Source organism: Amblyraja radiata, chromosome 15 (assembly GCF_010909765.2).
Source record: "Amblyraja radiata isolate CabotCenter1 chromosome 15, sAmbRad1.1.pri, whole genome shotgun sequence".
In the NCBI taxonomy this organism is placed as follows: domain Eukaryota; kingdom Metazoa; phylum Chordata; class Chondrichthyes; order Rajiformes; family Rajidae; genus Amblyraja; species Amblyraja radiata.
In genome coordinates, this window is record NC_045970.1 from 33737477 (window position 1) to 33755656 (window position 18180).

General features: G+C 42.3%; 1 protein-coding gene across 3 annotated transcripts in view; it reads right to left on the reverse strand.

The window, feature by feature from the left end:
* add3 (adducin 3) overlaps positions 1–13420 on the reverse strand; it is a 131634-nt gene extending 118214 nt beyond the window's left edge. The window contains exon 1 of one of the 3 annotated variants that reach the window (XM_033034001.1): positions 13280–13420. The gene's annotated coding sequence lies outside the window, so the exon portion shown is untranslated. Of the gene's footprint in view, positions 1–11493; positions 11761–13279 lie in introns of those variants that run through there. The other 2 variants (XM_033033999.1, XM_033034000.1) reach the window with 2 other exon arrangements.
* Positions 13421–18180: the final 4760 nt, after the last annotated feature.

Consider the following 18180-nt stretch of genomic DNA (forward strand, 5'->3'; position numbering starts at 1 on the left):
GTTTTATTGAGAAAATATTGAAATAACCTCTGCCCACAATAGTCACAGCATAGTTGCACAATCGCGTACAGAAGACATTGTTAAATAAAGACGGTTTGTTATTAAGACTGACGCACCCTTTTAAATTAAAGATAATTTGCAGCAAAAATTAATTGGCTGATGTGTATTTTAATAATGAACAATCATTTTCATTCACATTTCACAACAATAATTGTTATGTGGTAATCTCTACCTATTGAAATCCATTTACTTAATTAACCATTCAACATTGTTCATCATTTTGAACAACCCAATAAGATGAAGATTGCCAATTGTTATTAAAGGAATTTAATTTTAAAAAGGTTTTATTTTTATGTAGTTTTGGCACTACCCAATGTATTCATGCATGGAACGATTTGCCCAGATAATAGGCAGAACAAAATTTTGCCACTGCATTCAACAGATGCTTGCAAAAAAAAATCAGTACCACTCCAAATTTATCCTCACTTTTCCATTCCTGTAGTAGATATACATCCACAGGTTGGAGGTGCTCCCCTAAAGTTTTAGCAATTGCTTATTCTCCAAGCCAAGACAACAGTAAAACCAGGAAAACAAGTTTCAGATCTTATTCCCCTATAACTACAAACCAAGACTAAACAGCATTCCTGATTAATTTTTTCCCCTTCCTCACTCAGCCATCACCAGTCTCTGAAATATCATTTAGTCTTATTAGCCTAGTTGACAAGCACTGAAAGACTGTATGTAGTTTCATACATAAAATGCACCCTAACTAACCATTGCTCATTTGACCCTTCATCCTCCCGTACAATTAAGCCACCCATGTTAAGATCTGGAGTCCATCTGCATTCTGGGGAAATCTCTTCCCCATCAGTATTCAGAATTGAATACTGGTTGGTCTAAATCCCTTTAGGATTATTCTATACTGTCTACATGTTCTTTTGTATTATGTATTGCTCCGTCTGCACTCTCAATCTGTGGATGACCACTTAAACAAAATATCTCACACATATCCTCATTCCCACACTGCATCTCTAAACTAAAACTAAACATGGACCAGTGTGGTCAGCTACTGCTAAAGCGCAAAACCATGTGCCTATAGTCCTCCAGCTTATGTGGACTTCCCACGTAGAGAAGAACAATTAGAGGAAAGTGGTTATGACTTTTCCTGACGGATGTAGCATAAACTGTCAGCTGTAAGCTCATGTTCGGCTATGTCACATGAATTTTAAGAAATAGCTCCAGCATCCAAAACCAATTTCCTATCAATCCAGCACACAGCAGAATTTTTCTGGATGATTATGAACTCGGTTTAGTCAAACTCCTCAGGTGGCATTTTAAGAGATATCTTGCCAAACAAATTGTCATTCCTATTAACAAATATAGATAACAAGATAGCACTGGTCGACCCCACCTCCCAAAATTATGATTTGTTCAGTATGTAAGTATTCATACTCTCTCAAAGTAATATTCCATGCTGCTCGCACACTCTTTTCAAAACTCTGCAGATGTTTGGTTTCTGGAAATGCGCCATCATTCCAAGAGTCACTACAATTGTATGTCAAACAGCATTCCTAGCAACCAAAAGAAACAAAGTTATAGCTTTATCTAGAACATTTTGATTTTCATTAAAAAGGGACTTCTTCTTTTTCCCCAGATCTCCTGATGTGGCCAACACAGAGACCTCTGATCCACTTCAGTATAACGATACATTTACATGATTGCAATCAAAGAGAGACTGCAGAAGGTTTTATTTTTATTCAAAGGCAGACCCTATCCAGGCGGTGTCTTTGTTGATACCCAACAAGATATCCAAATGTATTGGTAGTCATCCAAGGCAAACTAATCATACAACAATACATTAAGAAACAAGTCCTTCTCAATCTATTGTGCTAGTTCCTATGCCGACATCAAACAAGACACTTGGCAACCTCAAATGTCTGAAGATATCTGTAATGTATTTGTTTAGATATATGCTCTTGTTATCATAAACTCTTACACAAATTATAACGTCATGTAGCATGGTATGTTATTGTCCCATTTACCTAGATAGTGAAAAACTGCTATTCAATCATACTGTACACAGGTACAATCAAGTCATACACTAGAACAAGGGGTAATGCAAGGAGAAAAATACTATCGGACACAATATCGTGTTATAGCATTTTGTCTATACAGCTGCAGAGAAAGTGCAGAGAACAAAAAAGTTCAAGAGGCCACACTCTTAGATTAGAAGACCGTTCAGTGGTAATGTTCAGGCACAAAAACATTCAGCATTATCAAGCATGTGCTTTCAAAAAGAAAATATTTTTGCCAGGCAACATCTGTATTTAGAGTTGTCACTCCAGGTCAAAGTGACATCATCAGATGCTTCCTCTCACAGTTCTGATGCAGAGTCCTCAATCTGAAATTGTTTCCTTTCCACAGATACTATCTGACCAAGTGTTTCCACAATAGTGTTCTTATTTCAAATTTCCAGCATCTGCTCCAATTGTTTAAGCCTTGCTCTGAAGTTCCTGCTAGCTTTTTGCTAGAGTTTGCAGACTTCTGGGAACAATAGGATTTTTTAAATGAGCCAAACAAAAATGATGTCTCATAAGGCAATGTCAACAGAAAATAAGTGTTTGTGGCAAGTAGCTGTTTGTGAACCTGGTGGCCTGGGACTTCAGGCTGTGATCTCCTGCCCGACAGTTTTAGCAAGTAGTATGGCCCGTATGGTGGGGATCCTTGATGATATATGCCATCTTTTTGAGGCAACCCTTGTGCAGCTGCTGTCAATGGTTGTATCCATGATGAACCAGGCTGAGTCCACCACTCTCTGTAGCCTCTTGCATCCCAGGGCATTAGAATTACCATACATGGACATGATGCAACTAATCAGAATACTTTCTACAGCATATCTGTAGAAATTTGTTATAGTATTCAGATACATGCTAAGTCTCTTTAAATTAAGAAAGTAGAGGCATTAGCAGACCTCCATGATTATATCTCTATGCTGGGATATTCATGCCTAGAAATTGAAAACTGCTGACTCCATTTACTACTAGTAAGTTTTATTTATATAGCACGTTTTAAGTCAACTCACATTGACACCAAAGTGCTTTACATAAAATAGATAATAAGTTTCCATACAAACCATAGAAGGTTAAAAAAAAAATAAAGAAAATGGACACAACACATTATAGAGTTCAACACAAACGTCCCCCCACAGCAGAATCAAAAAATTTCCACTGTGGGGAAAGGCACCAGAAAGTTAAGTCCTCTTCCTCTGTGAAACACCCGAGGTTGGGGCCCATTTGTGGCCTTTCAGCCAGTCCGATAATTTTCAGGACCCTCTTGCCGTGAAGATGGAACTCCGGCGTCGGGTGAAACATTCCACAGCGGCTTGGAAAGTCTGGAGTGGCTGCCTCCTCCCCAGAGACCGGGGCACTCGTAGTCCTCAGGCCGCGCCGGTTGGAGCTCCGACCCCGGCGAACTCGATCCCAGGCTCCGCGGCGCTCCAAATCCAGCGCCGGCCAGACGCCCGCAGCCACAGCTCCACGATGTTGGGAGTCGACGGCCACAGCGCTCCGGAGCTTACTGCACAGCGACCCGGTAAGGCATCGCCCGCTCCATGTTGGTATCCCAGCGCTGCGCCAACGCCGCCGAAGCTGTAGTCCCGGTCGGCCCCGACAGGAAACGCCGCTCCATTCTTGATGGTAGGCCGCGAGGACGGGGCGAAGAAGCAGCTCGGAGGGATGCTGCCTCTCCGACCAGGTAGGGGACTAAGAAATTAAGTTTCCCCCTTCCCCACCCCCACCCACCACATAAAAGACCTCCACTAACATTTTTTAACAGGACTTAAAATTAAAAAAAGGTGAAGAGACAGACTGCAGGCAGGCTGCCATACACAGACGGCGCCCACTCCTGCACATCCGCCATCTTGTATCGCCAATGAAAACTGCCGCATGGTCTCCCAACTTACCCTTTCTGACGTTAATGATTTGTAACTGGTTTTGTTGACAATATTGTTGCAACTCCACTCAACCTGGTGTTCTATCCTCTCATGTATGCAGATTCATCATCACCGGTGATTTGACAAAAGGTGAATTGGTAGATGGCTGTGCTTAGCCATAGTCATGGGTTTAAAGAGTACAGCAAGGCTTCAAGGGACCTCTAGTCCAATAGTACACTAATAGTACACTACTGCTCGGCTGATCATTTGTCGTTAGACAGAGGGCAACACATTTTAAGTAAAGCTAAAATCATCTTGAATAGTCTAAACTTTAATTTAAAGAATTTGACAGATAAAAAGGGTCCTTTATAAATCAATGTTTATAACCTTGCTTTATACGGTTTGCTGTTCACTTATCCATGTTATTTCAATAGATTGTTGATTCAAAGCCCGAGCTCCTGGGTTACACATTTTAGAGAGAAAAGTGGCAAGAGAGCCCACATTTCCATTAGTGTAGAGGATGTTAATTATTACTTGCACAGATAACAGCAGAAATAAAAAGGACCTGAAGATTTTTTAATTACAGAGAGTATGTAGATCATCTTTCTTAAAGCCCTGTCCCACTGTATGAGTTCATTCAAGAGTTCTCCCGAGTTTGGCCCCGATTCGAACTCAGAGATTTACGGTAATGGCCGCTTGTAAGTACTCGGGGATCTCGCGGACATTTTTCAACGTTGAAAAATCTTCACGAGTCTTCCCGAGTTTACCGCATTTCCCGAGTACCTGCCGTTAGCGTTACGAGCCGCTAAGAGACGTCCCCGAGCTCCGACGTAGCCACTACGTTCATTCTACGTGCTTACCACGAGTTTGATATATTTTTTAAACTCGGGAGAGCACTTGAATGAACTCATACAGTGGGACAGGGCTTTTAATTATCCTTAAGAAACTCACGAATCACAGATTGGAAAATGTCTGCTTTTCACTTTATAAACTAGTCTTCCATAGAGCCGATGTACACTGTATGCGTGCAAGAATGTTGCAAATATCCAAAAGATTGGTCAGGATGGACTTGGGAGTATTGCATACAGTTCTGGTCACTACATTACAGGAAGGATGTGGTAGTGTTAGAAAGAGTTAAGAGATTCACCAGGATGCCTGGAATGGAGTTCACTTTGTTTATTCGCACTAGAATATAGGAGGCTGACAATAGAGATTTGGAAAATTACGAGGGGCATTGATAGGTAGATAGGGCTTTGTCGTGGGTGGGAGTGGGGAGTCCATAGCGCATAGATTTAAAAGGCAAGAATGGATAAATTTACAGTTGATTTGAGGAGAGACAGAGAAAGGTGGTTAAAACAGAACATCTTATCAGAGAAAGTGGTAGAGGTAGATACAATTGCAATGTTTAAAAGGGCATTTGGACAGGCACTTGGATAGAAAAGGTTTATACGTGGATTTCAGGTAAATGGTATTAGGCTACATGTAGGTATCATGGTTGGGTCGAAAGACCTGTTTTTCTGCTGCACAACCTGCTGACTAAGAATAACTAAATCAAATTACTTCAAAATCCAACTCAGTTCAGTTCAATACATTTCAAAGGAGACAATGTGATTTGCTTTGGCAAGTTAAATGTCCTCAATCAACTGAACAGATTCTTGGCAATTAAATAAAAACAATTCAAACATGTTCCTTCTGATAAGCGTTCAGTATGACAGGAAGCAATGTTAAAAATCAACAAATAGCAAATTTAAGCTAGCTATTTTGTGCATAGTAATCAGTTCTGGAATTGAAGCTCCAGGTGGTTAGTGGAAGCACTGATAATAGATTCTTACATCAGTCTCCCTACGCCATTATCTTGTAATCTCACAAACACCCACAAGATGTCAAAAACATATTTTGTTCAAATCTAATTTAAATGTGCTACAAGTCATTCATCCAAATAAACATATTTTGCTCTTTTCTGCAAGCAATATTCTTTCATAGTGTTGCACCACAGGAAAAGGATGTACTTAAATATCTTATCTAAAAATTACAATATGTTCCATAGGAAAGGGGAAACTAAAGATTGATATAACTAAAGAGGAACATTACTTACATTCACCTTCCAGCCCAATGGACTCAAGGACTTCGACTAACAAGGTTAGAGATAGCATTTACTTCCTTGCTTTAGTCCTGTCCTTATATTTTCATTTTGAAATCCTTTGTTCATATTTAAAATGGAATTACACAAAACTATGATAATCTACTGTATGATCGTTTGAATAACGCAGCAGTGAGACATCTGTCTGTTGACTCCCATACTCGCTATAGCACACCAGGTTCCTACTTCTCATGTTCCTTGAAACTTGCAAGGTTCACTGGAAAATTAAAATACTGTATGATTTAAAAAACTGATTTAGCAAGAGTTAAATGTTGTTTGGAATAACATCCAATAGTCCAGATAATCTGACAGTCCACCACCGAAGTCCCAAATACACCAGATTACTAAGTTTATTGTATACATTTTCAAATCGAAACGATCTACATAACGTCGCATCTCCAGATTTTTTGGTGGTTGGGTATAGGAGTTGGGTACATTAGTGTAATTTAGTGTAACCAACTTACATGTAATGCAACCAAGAATTGGGGTACATATGCAAGATTAAATGACGTTTAATCATCTTCTTCAGAAGTTCCTCACGATAACTTGCTTCAATTTTATTTTTTTGTTGAGGTGTCTGATCACTGCAGACAGATCACTCCAATTTTAGAACTGCAGACAATTCCAAATATGGGGCAGGAGGTTCCTAACAATGAAGGTAGGTGCAGTAGTTAGACAGGTAGTGCGTTCCTACCATATATTCTGTGTGTTCAAGATTTTAATCAAGGATCTCAATCCCATCCACAATGCTTCATTTCCACTTGAGCAGTCGTGCCCAGGAATTCCCAAGAATGCAGGGGTGGTAATGCTGAATTTCTTCTAGGTTGAGAAATCTTTACCTCTCATCTTCCATCCATCTTCCAATAGCTTCTACAACAGTCAGCAATAGAGTGCCCAACTTGAAAGTTTGATGTTGGAAATGCAAATGACGCAATCTGCCCAATGGAACAGATTGGGTCTTTAGGGCCCCAGTACTGGGAACACTGGTCTAGAAAAGATAGCAACTGTTCAGGCCGAAGACAGACCAGAGAGCTGGAGTAACTCAGCAGGCCAGGCAGCATCTCTGGCGAAAAGGAATAGGTGACGTTTCAGGTCAAGACCCTTCTTCATACTCTGTCTTGACCAGAAATGTCACCCATTCCTTTTCGCCAGAGATGCTGCCTGACTGATGTTACTCCAGCTTTCTGTGTCTGTCTTTGCTTTAAACTAGCATCTACAGTTACTCCCTACACACCAAAGGTTCAGGTATCGTTCCATTAAATGTGAAGGATTGTGCAGAGATGACATTGGTGGCACCTTTCCAGTGCCTTAAGTTAGCTGCTGTTGATAATCTAGGTCTCTTTGGGCAGCGCAGTAGTATTGTTGCCTTACAGCAGCACCAGAGACCCAGATTCTAACAATGGGTGCTATCTGTATGGAATTTGTATGTTCTCCCTGTGACTGCAAGGGTTTTCTCCGAGTGCTCTGGATTCCTCCCACACTCCAAAGACATACAGGTTTGTAGGTTAATTGACTTTGGTAAAAACTGTAAATTGCGACTAGTGTGTAGGATAGTGTTGGTGTACGGGGTGATCGCTGGTTGGCATGGACTTGGTGGGCCAAAGGTCCTGTTTCCACGCTGTATCTCTAAAGTGTACAGGAGAGGTTTTTGATAAGATTGAAGATTGTGTTTTTCAAAATACCCATTGCTTTAATCAAAGGCTCTGCTGATATTGAAGGCAATGGTCATTTTTATCATCAACATTACTTTTGGGAGCCACCTCGTAACCAGATAAGGGAAGTGATCTGTGTTTCCTTGCACACTTATTGTTAAAGGTTGGTGTTGTACAACAGGGGCAAGTTGGTAAAGGACCTTTAACTCAAACATGGAGTGGAAGACCCATCTTCAATTGTACGCAACTGCAAGTGTCATCTGTATACTGCAACACGATTACCAAGATTGGGGTGGATCTGGGTTTGAACGTGGTGGAGATTGGTTAATTTCCCCATTATCTCTGAAATTGGCTCAACATGCGAATAAAGTTTGTTGGAGCAAAATCTAGTTGTGACAATAAAGATTAAACACTAGAGAACATAATTTGCCATGTCACAAGGCGAAAAGAAATTGCAGCTTGAGGCACTCAGTACATAGTCCTTACACTTTATGCAGATAAGACCAAGCTAAATATAAATTAAATATACCACTGTTCTAAACAAACATCCGTTAACCTTTATTTCAGAATAGATCCCATCCTCTCTCACTGCCACTACATATTTTCACAATGTCTGCACTTTTACAAAGCCATTCTTATGGGAAAATATCAAATTGCCAGGTGTGTTAGCAAACAAGAACAGAATAAACTGCTGAAACGCAGTATTATTTCAGCTGGAAAGAAAGCAACAAACTTTCAAATAACATCTTTCACATCCTTGTCAATCTCAGTTCATGTCAAAATCCTTATCCTGGAAATGAATAGGGGCAGAACATTATTTTTTAGCAAAATACATGCCATTACATCATTTTTCGGAAAAAAGAGGCATGTTGTAGCCAGTAAAGCTAATCCACAAAACTCTTAAATTTAATATTAATACCAAGGTTAAAACTGTTGCAGTCCAATCACAAATTAAAGTTATCTGAAATCAGGGAAAAATACTGAAAAAAGTAGCCTGTTTCATTGGCACTTCATTCACCATCTGAAACATTCAATCTCGGTACCACCAAAACCATCTATGAAATACACTACACCCAAACTATTCCAGCAGCACTTCCCAAGCCTGCAATGAATATAAACAAGGATAAGGACAATAGATGCACAACATGGATTAGAAAAAGCATATGGAAGAGAACTGAAAACTGCAAAATGCAGACAGGAGCAATAGTTTTTTTAAAAAGTGACAAAATATTAGTCAAGTGGTCAAGAAAAACTTGAAAGCATAATATATTTAAGTACAAGAAAATAATCCAGGAAAGAGTAGGGCCAATCCATATATGGAACAAAAGGACATGCGGAAGTCGAGCTTCTCATTTGTACTCTCCAAAAGGGACTCCAGTTGGAGAGTGAAAATGGTATTTGATGCTATCTATATTCTCCAGAGATGCTGCCTCTCCCGTTGAGTTACTCCAGCTCTTTTTTTTTTTTGTAAACCAACATCTGCAGCTCCTTGTTTCTCAGTACTAGATATCTTAGCAGGCTCAAAGTGGATACATCTTAAAGGCCTGAAGAATTATATCAAGGCTGCCAAGAGAAGAGATTGCGTGGTTCAGACAATTTTTAAATCTTCGCTGGCCACATTCAAGTTACATGACTGGAAATGAGTAAATGTGGTATGTTCATTCAAGAAGGCATTTGACAAGGTTCTACGTGGGAGGCTGCTCTGGAAGGTTAGATCGCAATGGATCCAAGGAGAGATAGCTGAATGGATGGAAAATTGGCTTCATGGAGGGAAGCAGGGGGTGATGGTGGAAGGTTATTTTTGAGAGTGGAAGTCTGTGACTAGTGATGTGCCTCATGATTCTGTGCTGGGCCTATTGCTGTTTGTCATCTATATCAATGATTTAGAGGAGAACATGCAAGACATGATTAGCTAATTTGCAGAGAACACTAAAGCTGGTAGGGTACTGCAAATAATGAAGATGGTTGTCAAAATTTGCAGCAGGATCTTGATCGGTTGGGCAGATGGGCTGAGCTATGACTTTATTCCTTGGAGCACAGAAGGATGAGGGGTGATCTTAGAGGTGTATGAATGGATTGGATAAATGCAGAGTCTTTTGACCAGAGTAGGGGAATCAAGAACTAGAGGGTGGTGGCTTAAGGTGGAGGTGTGTGTGCGCGCGTGTGGATTTAGTAGCAACCCCAGGGATATCACTTTTATTTTACACAAAGGGTGGTGGGTATGGAATGAGCTGCCAGAAGTGATAGTTAAGGGAGATACAGTCATAACATTTAACACATTTGGACAGGTACATGCATAGGATCGGTTTATGGCCCAAGCACGTGCAGGTGGGGCTGGTGTAGATGAAGCATGTTGCTTGTCGTGGGTGAGTTGGGTCGATGGACCTGTTTCCATGCAGTAAGACTGTATAGGCAACTGAAATAAGTCCATTAATTATAGGTCTGCAGATATAACAATGGTACAACATTAGAAAGAAAAGAGGCAGATGATGTATATGCACTCAGAAAGGCCGGGATTAATCAAACTGCAAATTTGAATTGCATAAGATATATATATTTTTTTAAATCACTAGTACCAAGAACTTAAAGTTAGAGTTTGCCATGCACTTGTTCACACAATTTAATAGGATGTAGAGCTTGCATTAAGATCTGATAGTTACATTTGCTCCAACTATTCAAACAGTTAATTACCAAGCATACTGCACCAATTTGACGCTATGCAGCTTATTCAATCCATCGCAGCATTGGGAGATTGATTCTTGGCCTATTCTACAACGTGATTAAAATTATTTACAAACCATATGGTTAAACAGTTTCACTATCATTGTCGATTGGACACGACCATTGTAATCTGGCCCAGATACTGCAAAGCCAGTGTTTTTTAAAAAAACACACAAATTGGTATCCGCCAATGGACTGCGATAATTAAAACATGTCCAAAGATCCCTGGAGAGAAAGAAAACAAAATGTTGGAGGAACTCAGCGGGTCAGGCAAAATCTGTGGAGGGAATGGACAGGCGACATTTCGAGTGAGACCGTTCTTCAGACACCTGGCGAACCTCTTCCAGATGGATAAATTATCCCATTTGTCAATTAATTCTAGGGGCAAAAAAATCCTACCCAAAATCATGAACTATACTCCTCATTTAGTCCAGCACCCTCATCCGAAACTAAACGAGCGAGTATATTTGAAACAAATTGGAGAGTGTTACTACCTATTAAATTTAATTTGTTGAGCTGATCCTTCTCAGAGCCTTTTCCTTCTCAGAGCCTTTTCACTTCAAAAGAAGATTGTTATTTCAAGTCCCTGACGGTTGTGTGAGCGAGTTAACGTATTCGATACAGTATTAAAATCCGCCCACTTTAAACCACAGTAACAAAGCATCTACAATCCTACGCAAAAACTCCACGAAATCCAAAACTGGGACACACCGGCGCTATCACAATCACAGCCTCTTGGTTTAAAACTGGTTTGAACTCGTTGCTGTAACAAAACTGTTTGTATGCAAACAAATTTCTGCAGCTGTGGGCGAAACAGCCACGCTGGGGTCACATCGCTCACTCAATCCCCTCATCAAGTTGCACAATTGAAAGGCTATTAATACAACCACCTTTTGCACACTAACGAATCACATGGATGGGTCTGTGGAGGGGGAGGAAAGAAAGAGGGATGCATCCAATTGCTACTTCAACACAGAGCATAGGATGGAGTGAGGAAACATCTTTTTTTAATGGCACTTCAGGGCGCGTGTTTAAAAGCATGCACTGACCATAAACACTGTGACCTCTCTCGAAACATCCAAAGTTTGGAGGAGAAGGGGGGGGGGGGTTCGGATAGCAATTCCTCCTTCACGGCCCTTCACCCCGCATAGTTCGTCCGGCGTTACACACCCTTCTTGCTGCAGATAAAACGGCTGCTTCTCTCCCTCCCTCCGAATCGGGCTCCGGCGGATTTGTGTTGTAGGCGGAGGAGGAGGAGGCAGAGGCGGGAGGAACCGCCACAAAGCGCAGGCGCAGCAGCCGCCGCCAAGCCCGCGCCTGCTCAGTGCGGCTGCGGGCGCTCCGCCCTCCCGCGGTCACCAAGGCGGCTCAGCGCTCGAGCTCAGTTTGAACAGCGTAGACGGTTGGAGCGAGTGGACCCCGGCCGACCCGCTCCCCCTCCCCCTCCCCCTCCCCGGCTACAAACAGTCGGAATACCGCCTCATCATAAATCAAAAGGGATAATGTCAGTGAAGTCTAGGTAAGCGGCTGTCCTTGTTAGTCTATTTAAAGAGCCGGCGATGTCTTTCGTCGTGCGCTACATGCTGGACTACTGAAGAAGGGTCTCATCCCCTTTTCTCCAGAGATGCTGCCTGACCCACACCAGTTATGCCAGCATTTTGTGTCGTATCTTCGGTGTAAACCAGCATCTGCACTTCCTTCCGACACACTACACCATTTAGTTTAAAGATACAGCAATGGAAACGTGCCCTTCAGACCACCGAGTTCACGCCATTGATCACAATAGATAATAGGTGCAGGAGGCCATTCGGCCCATCGAGCCAGCACCGCCATTCACTAATCATGGCTGATCATCCTCAATCAGTACCCCGTTCCTGCCTTCTCTCCATATCCCTTGACTCCGCTATCTTTAAGGGCTCTATCTAACTCTCGAAAGCATCCAGATAATTGGTTTCCACCGCCTTCTGAGGCAGAATTCCACAGATTCACAACTCTCTGGGTGACAAAGTTATTCCTCATCTCCGTTCTAAATGGCCTACCCCTTATTCTTAAACTGTGGCCCCTGGTTCTGGACTCCCCCAACCAACATCGGGAACACGCTTGTTCTACATGGGATATTCTCATCCACTCCCTACACATAAAGGGCTTTAAAAAAAAAAAATTTAAACAGAGTATAATTAACCTACAAACCCGCGTGTCTTTGGGATGTGGGAGGAAACCCACGCGGTCACAGGGAAAAGGTGACAACTCCTCACGGACAGCACCCGGGGTCAGGATCGAACCCGGGTCTCTGGCGCTGAGAGGCTGCAGCTGCACCATTGTGCCGCAATGCACAAAAGCATTGCAATTGTAAAACATAAAGTATATGTAGTCTTTTGCACTGCTCCCTCCACACGCACGTACATCTTTACAAAATGCAATTTACTTTAATCCCGCATTATCGTGTCTGCCCTGCAATAAGTGATGGGAACGTACTCGAGACATTGCACGAGGTTGTTTAAAACCAGCCACCGAGGATGGTTCATTCTGAAAGCCTTGCGGTGATTTTAAAAAGGGGCGGGGTAACTGTCTATGGGTGAAAACAAATAAACTTAAAATCGCTTGATTTTAAGCTTGCTTCATTCAAAAGTCTCCGAGCAGAACTACGTCTTGGCGTTTGCAAGTGAAGTCCTGCAGGTCGTGCCGTTCATCGCCAGAGCGAGAGAGGCAGAGTTTAGTGAACAACAACACCATCCGTAAATCTTTAAAGCCTGGCCAAATGTTTCCATTAACTACAGTAATGCCGGGAAAAGGAACCAGATCAAAGCTCATCCAAAGTTAACGCTTAGCCCCTACCTTATTCCCTTCTGAGAGTCTGTAACAGAGAGCAGGTCTGGATCCTGTCTGGTTTTTTTTAAACGGTGTGATCTGTTTTGCCTTAACTATACGTGCGAGAGATGATAAAGCCTTCCAGCACTGACCAGCTTCAATTGGTGCAGAGATTTTACTACTCTGTAACGACACTCATCATGTGGTCAACAGCTGGAAGACTGCAGTATTACAAGACGTGAAATGAACTAAAAAATATGCATAAGCATTCACGGCGTAAAACAAATAATTGTTTTTTTTAAATAAAATTGTGTGCCACGCTATTTGTTTTTAGATGAGGGATACACAATAGACTACGATATTTTTTAGTTCTTGTCTCGAAATTTCATCAACATTGAGAATGTAATTGAAATAATATTTTAAGTAGTTACAGCAAAGCCTTTTCAAAACTGCTACAACTTTCTCGGTGTTGTCAGCAACGCAAATGCCAAAAAAACGTTGACCCTGATGTGGACTGGGTGGGGACTGCACAATGGGGAAATTTGATGAACTCTGCAATGAATTGGTGGGGGGGATTTGTACCACTGCAGCTGCAAAACACAGAAACGAATCAAAAACTTCAAGCCATGCATTGAATTCCAGGAAAAGAAAGTCATATCCAATTAAATAAAAAGTGACTTTTTTTTGGAGATAATAATATAAAACACAATGACGTTAAATATTTTGCCTACTTTGGAAAAATAAATAAATGTGCGTTGTCAATTTTAATTTGGGAATAACTATTTTGGTGTAGCGTGTTTATGCAAATATATTAATTATTGGTTTAAACTGGTAGCATTTTTATTTTACTTAATTCTGAACAATGGCTCTGCAAAAGAATATTCATTTCTCTGTAACATATGGAGTGTCTTTTTTCTCTCCAGGAAATCAGTTATTTCCTGTTCAATGTATTGCACAACAAAGTATGCTTAACAGTTCCAGTCTCTGGACTGTTTATAAACTCGACTTTTTACACTATGCTTTTTGCTTACTTCAAAGCATACCCAGTTATCCAGACTGCAACTCCCTGTGAAAAACAACTTTGTCACCAATATAAGGAAGCAGTTCTAACATTTGTATATGTCCCAATGAAACACAGACAGGTAACTTATGTGAAAGGAATGAAACTGGCATTACCCCAAAAAATGTATTTTGGCAATTGATGAAAGTTTATTAAAATTGTTTTTGAAATAAGGGAGAGGAGATGGTTGTTTCTCTGATTTAAAGTAGACCAAAGATTCCCAATCTTTTCCAGATCTAGCAGCCCTGCTCAGGTTTACCATGTTTAATGTTTTTATCTCTAATATTCAACATTGTACAAATATACATTTGCAATTAAAAAACTGGCTCAAGGGGACTATTTGTCATGGATGAAATAGTTTGTTAAACTAGCAGTGAGTAAATGGTTGGACAGATGGGTAATATTTGAATTGTAAATTATGTTTTCTCCACAAGGTGTTGGTGATATTTTGATATAATTCCAGAAAATGATGAAAATCCACATTCATGTGGGTATATTTCATTGCAAATAATTTAAACAGATGGAAAAATTTTGTCTGACAATTCAGAGAACTGTATGAAATAGTTTTTGGCAGAGAAGACTGACCAAAGAGATTTTAGACGTATATTAAGGGAGAAAAAGTAACCACAGAGAATTTGGCCCCTCAGAAATCAAAGAAGTCATCAATGTGTGGAGCCTGCTGGAGATGGGTGTTGTATCTCTGTTTTTACTGGGGAGAAAGAGGTGGCAACAAGGGAACATGGTAAAGGTAATGGGGATGTTTTGGGACAGTAGAGGAGGTGCTAGATGTCTTAAAACAAATGAAAGAACCCTATGGCAGAGAATATATCTGTCTGAGATTAATGCATCATCATTAGCTGCAAGTGAGGTGCCAGAGGACTGGAGGTTTACAGATATTGTGCCTTTCTTTCAGAAGGGCTGCAAAGAGAAAACTGAAAATTATAGACCAGTAAGCTAAACATTTGTGGTTGGTAAGTTAAACCCCTGTCTCACGGTGCGAGCTGACCCACGAGGTACCCCGAGTTTAAAACAAATTTAACTCGTGGTAATCACGTACAATTAACGTAGCGGGAACGTCGGAACTCGTGGACGCAAACTTAGAGGCTCGTGGCACCCGTGAAACTTGTTAACTCTTGAAAAAATACAAACATGTGTAAAGTTTTCCACGAGTAAAATGTACTGCTGAAGTTAAAAATTGAAACATTTAAACACGTTGTAAGAACGTAGTGGCCCGTGCGTTTACCTTAGTGACTCGTTAGTATACCGTGGGCACTCTTTAACTCAGCGGGCAGGCAGCATCTCTGGAGAGAAGGAATGGGTGACGGGATGACATTTCCAAATTTCTGCTGCGTCTTTGTGTAACTCCAGCACTGTGTGTTCACTTTTTGTCAACCAGCATCTGCCCTTTCTTGTGTATGACATTATTTGTATCCGTGGCAGTTGATTGTCGCTCCCTTCAGTTTCCCAGGGGGTCGGGACGGGACTGGAGTTGGGAGGGAAAGGTGGGGGGCGAGGAGGGAGGGGGGGTGGAGGAAAGAGGGTGGAGGAAGAGGAGGGGGAGACAGATGGGGGTGTCTTCATTCACTGGCGGCGGGTGCCTGTCACTGAAACAGGCAGGTGAGATTTCACATCCACCTTGTGTGTGTGTGTCTCTCTCCCTCCCTCCCTCTCACACAGGCTGAGAGACTCTGCCTCTGTGAGTGTACGTCTCTTTCTCCCCCCCTCCCACACACAGTAAGACCGAGGTACTGTGCTCAGTCCACCTGTGTCTCCCACATACACTGTAAAACTCTGCTTTGTGTGTGTATATACGTCTCCCCCCATTTCTCTCTTTCTCCCCCCCCACCTCTCTCTTTCTCCCCCCACACACAATAAGACCGATGTATTCTTCTGCTTAGTCTCCCTCCCACACACACAGATAGACCGAGGTCCTGTACGCTCTTTCTCTCTCCCCCAGTCACGCCGAAGTACACCACACTGCCTCTGTGCCTCTCTCTCTCTCTGTCTCTCTCTCCCCCTCTCTCCTTCCTACACAGTCAGAGGTCCACACTGTCTCTGTGTCTCTCTCTGCCCTACACACACACACACACAGACTGAGGTACACACTGCCCGTTGTGTGTGTCTGCCTCTGTCTCTCTCTCCCACACACATAGTTAAAGGTACTCCACGCTGCCTGTGTGTGTGTGTCTCTCTCTCTCTCTGTGTCCCACCCCGCACACAGACAGTCAGTCAGTCAGAGGAACTCCACACTGTGTGTGTATGTGTGTGTGTGCGCGCCTCTGTCTCTCCCTATCACAGTCAGAGTGAGGTACTCCCCCCGCAGTCTCTCTGCCACTCCCCGGGCAGGGTGCATCTGCCTCCCTCAGGCTGCCCAGGCAGTCAGACACGACTCCGGTGGTGGGCTCCATGCACAGCTCCTCCCGGCCGGCTGGGAGCGGCGACGGAGGGCAGGGGGAAGTTGGTCACCAGCGGGGCAGTCTCGGCTCTCCACATCCAACAAGTTGTCGGAGCAAGGCAGCGGCGGCGTGGTGGCCATGCAGTCCAAGTCTCGCTGGATCCTCGTAATCCTCTGCCTGTCAAATGGGTGAGTTTAACCTGACCCCCCCAACAACCTCCCTCAACTCATGCCTGGGCACCAAAGCAGCTCAGGAGGCGAACCCTGAACTCCGTCTCCCAACAATCTGATGTGCACATCCGTCCACATTCAAAGATTTCATCTCCTGTCTCCCCGCAGTGTGTAGACCTGGCAGTAAATTCAATTAAAATATATCAAACCTCCGCCCGCTGGTCTTCTAACAACGTGATGTGTGTTTCAAACAAATCATAAGTATAACTGCTCTGGCACTGGACGGTGCGCATTTTCCCTTTGTAGGTCACATCAATAGATGTGGCCGCGCTAAATTCTATCTTTAAATCAAAGCCGCAGGATGGAGATGTCTTCTTTAACATTGTCGCTTATTAAAACAGACCTTCATTCAGGTTGGCTCAAGAGTAACTCGGGAGACGAACTTGGAACATCGCAGAAATTACAAGTAAACGGCAAACTTAGTCAAACCCGTGGGAACGCGGTTAAACTCTTGATCATACACTTGGAATCTCGTACACAACCACGAGTCTTTCACTCGGGGTACCTCGTGGGTCAACTCGCACCGTGAGACAGGGCTTTTTACTGGATGGGATTCTGAGGGATAATGTACAAAGATTGATTGATTAGGGACCATCAGCATGGCTTTGTGCATGAGGAATCTTGATTCATGAATTTTAATTATTTGAACAAGTAACCAAGAAAGTTGATGAGGGCAGAGCAGTAAGTGTAGTCTATATGGACTTCAGCAAGGCCTTTGATAAGTTTTGGCATGGTAAGCTGCTTTAAAAGGTTAGATGACATGGGATCTAGGGAGAGCTAGCTAAATGGATATTTAATTGGCCTGATGGTAAGAAACAGCAGGTGACAGTGGAAGGTTGGTTCTTGGAGTGGAGGCCCTTGATACATGGCACGTGACAGGGGGTTATTGGTGTTTGTCATTTACATAAATAATTTGGATAAGAATGCTCAAGGCAAGATGAGTAAGTATGAAGATGACACTAAAATAGGTAGTATCGTAGACAGTGAAAAGGGTTATCAAGAATATCACAACAGGATCTGATCAACTGGATTAGTAGTCTGAAGAATGGCAAAATAAGTTTAATTCAGGTATGTGCAAGGTGTTGCATTTTTCGGAAGTCAGACCAGGGAACGACTTTCACATTGACCATAGGGCCTTGGGATGTATTATGGAACAGAGGGACCTGGGAGTGAAAGTATCTAGTTCCCTGTTTGTCAGTTTGGGCATTGCGTATCAAAACATGTAGACAGGAGAGATTGCAG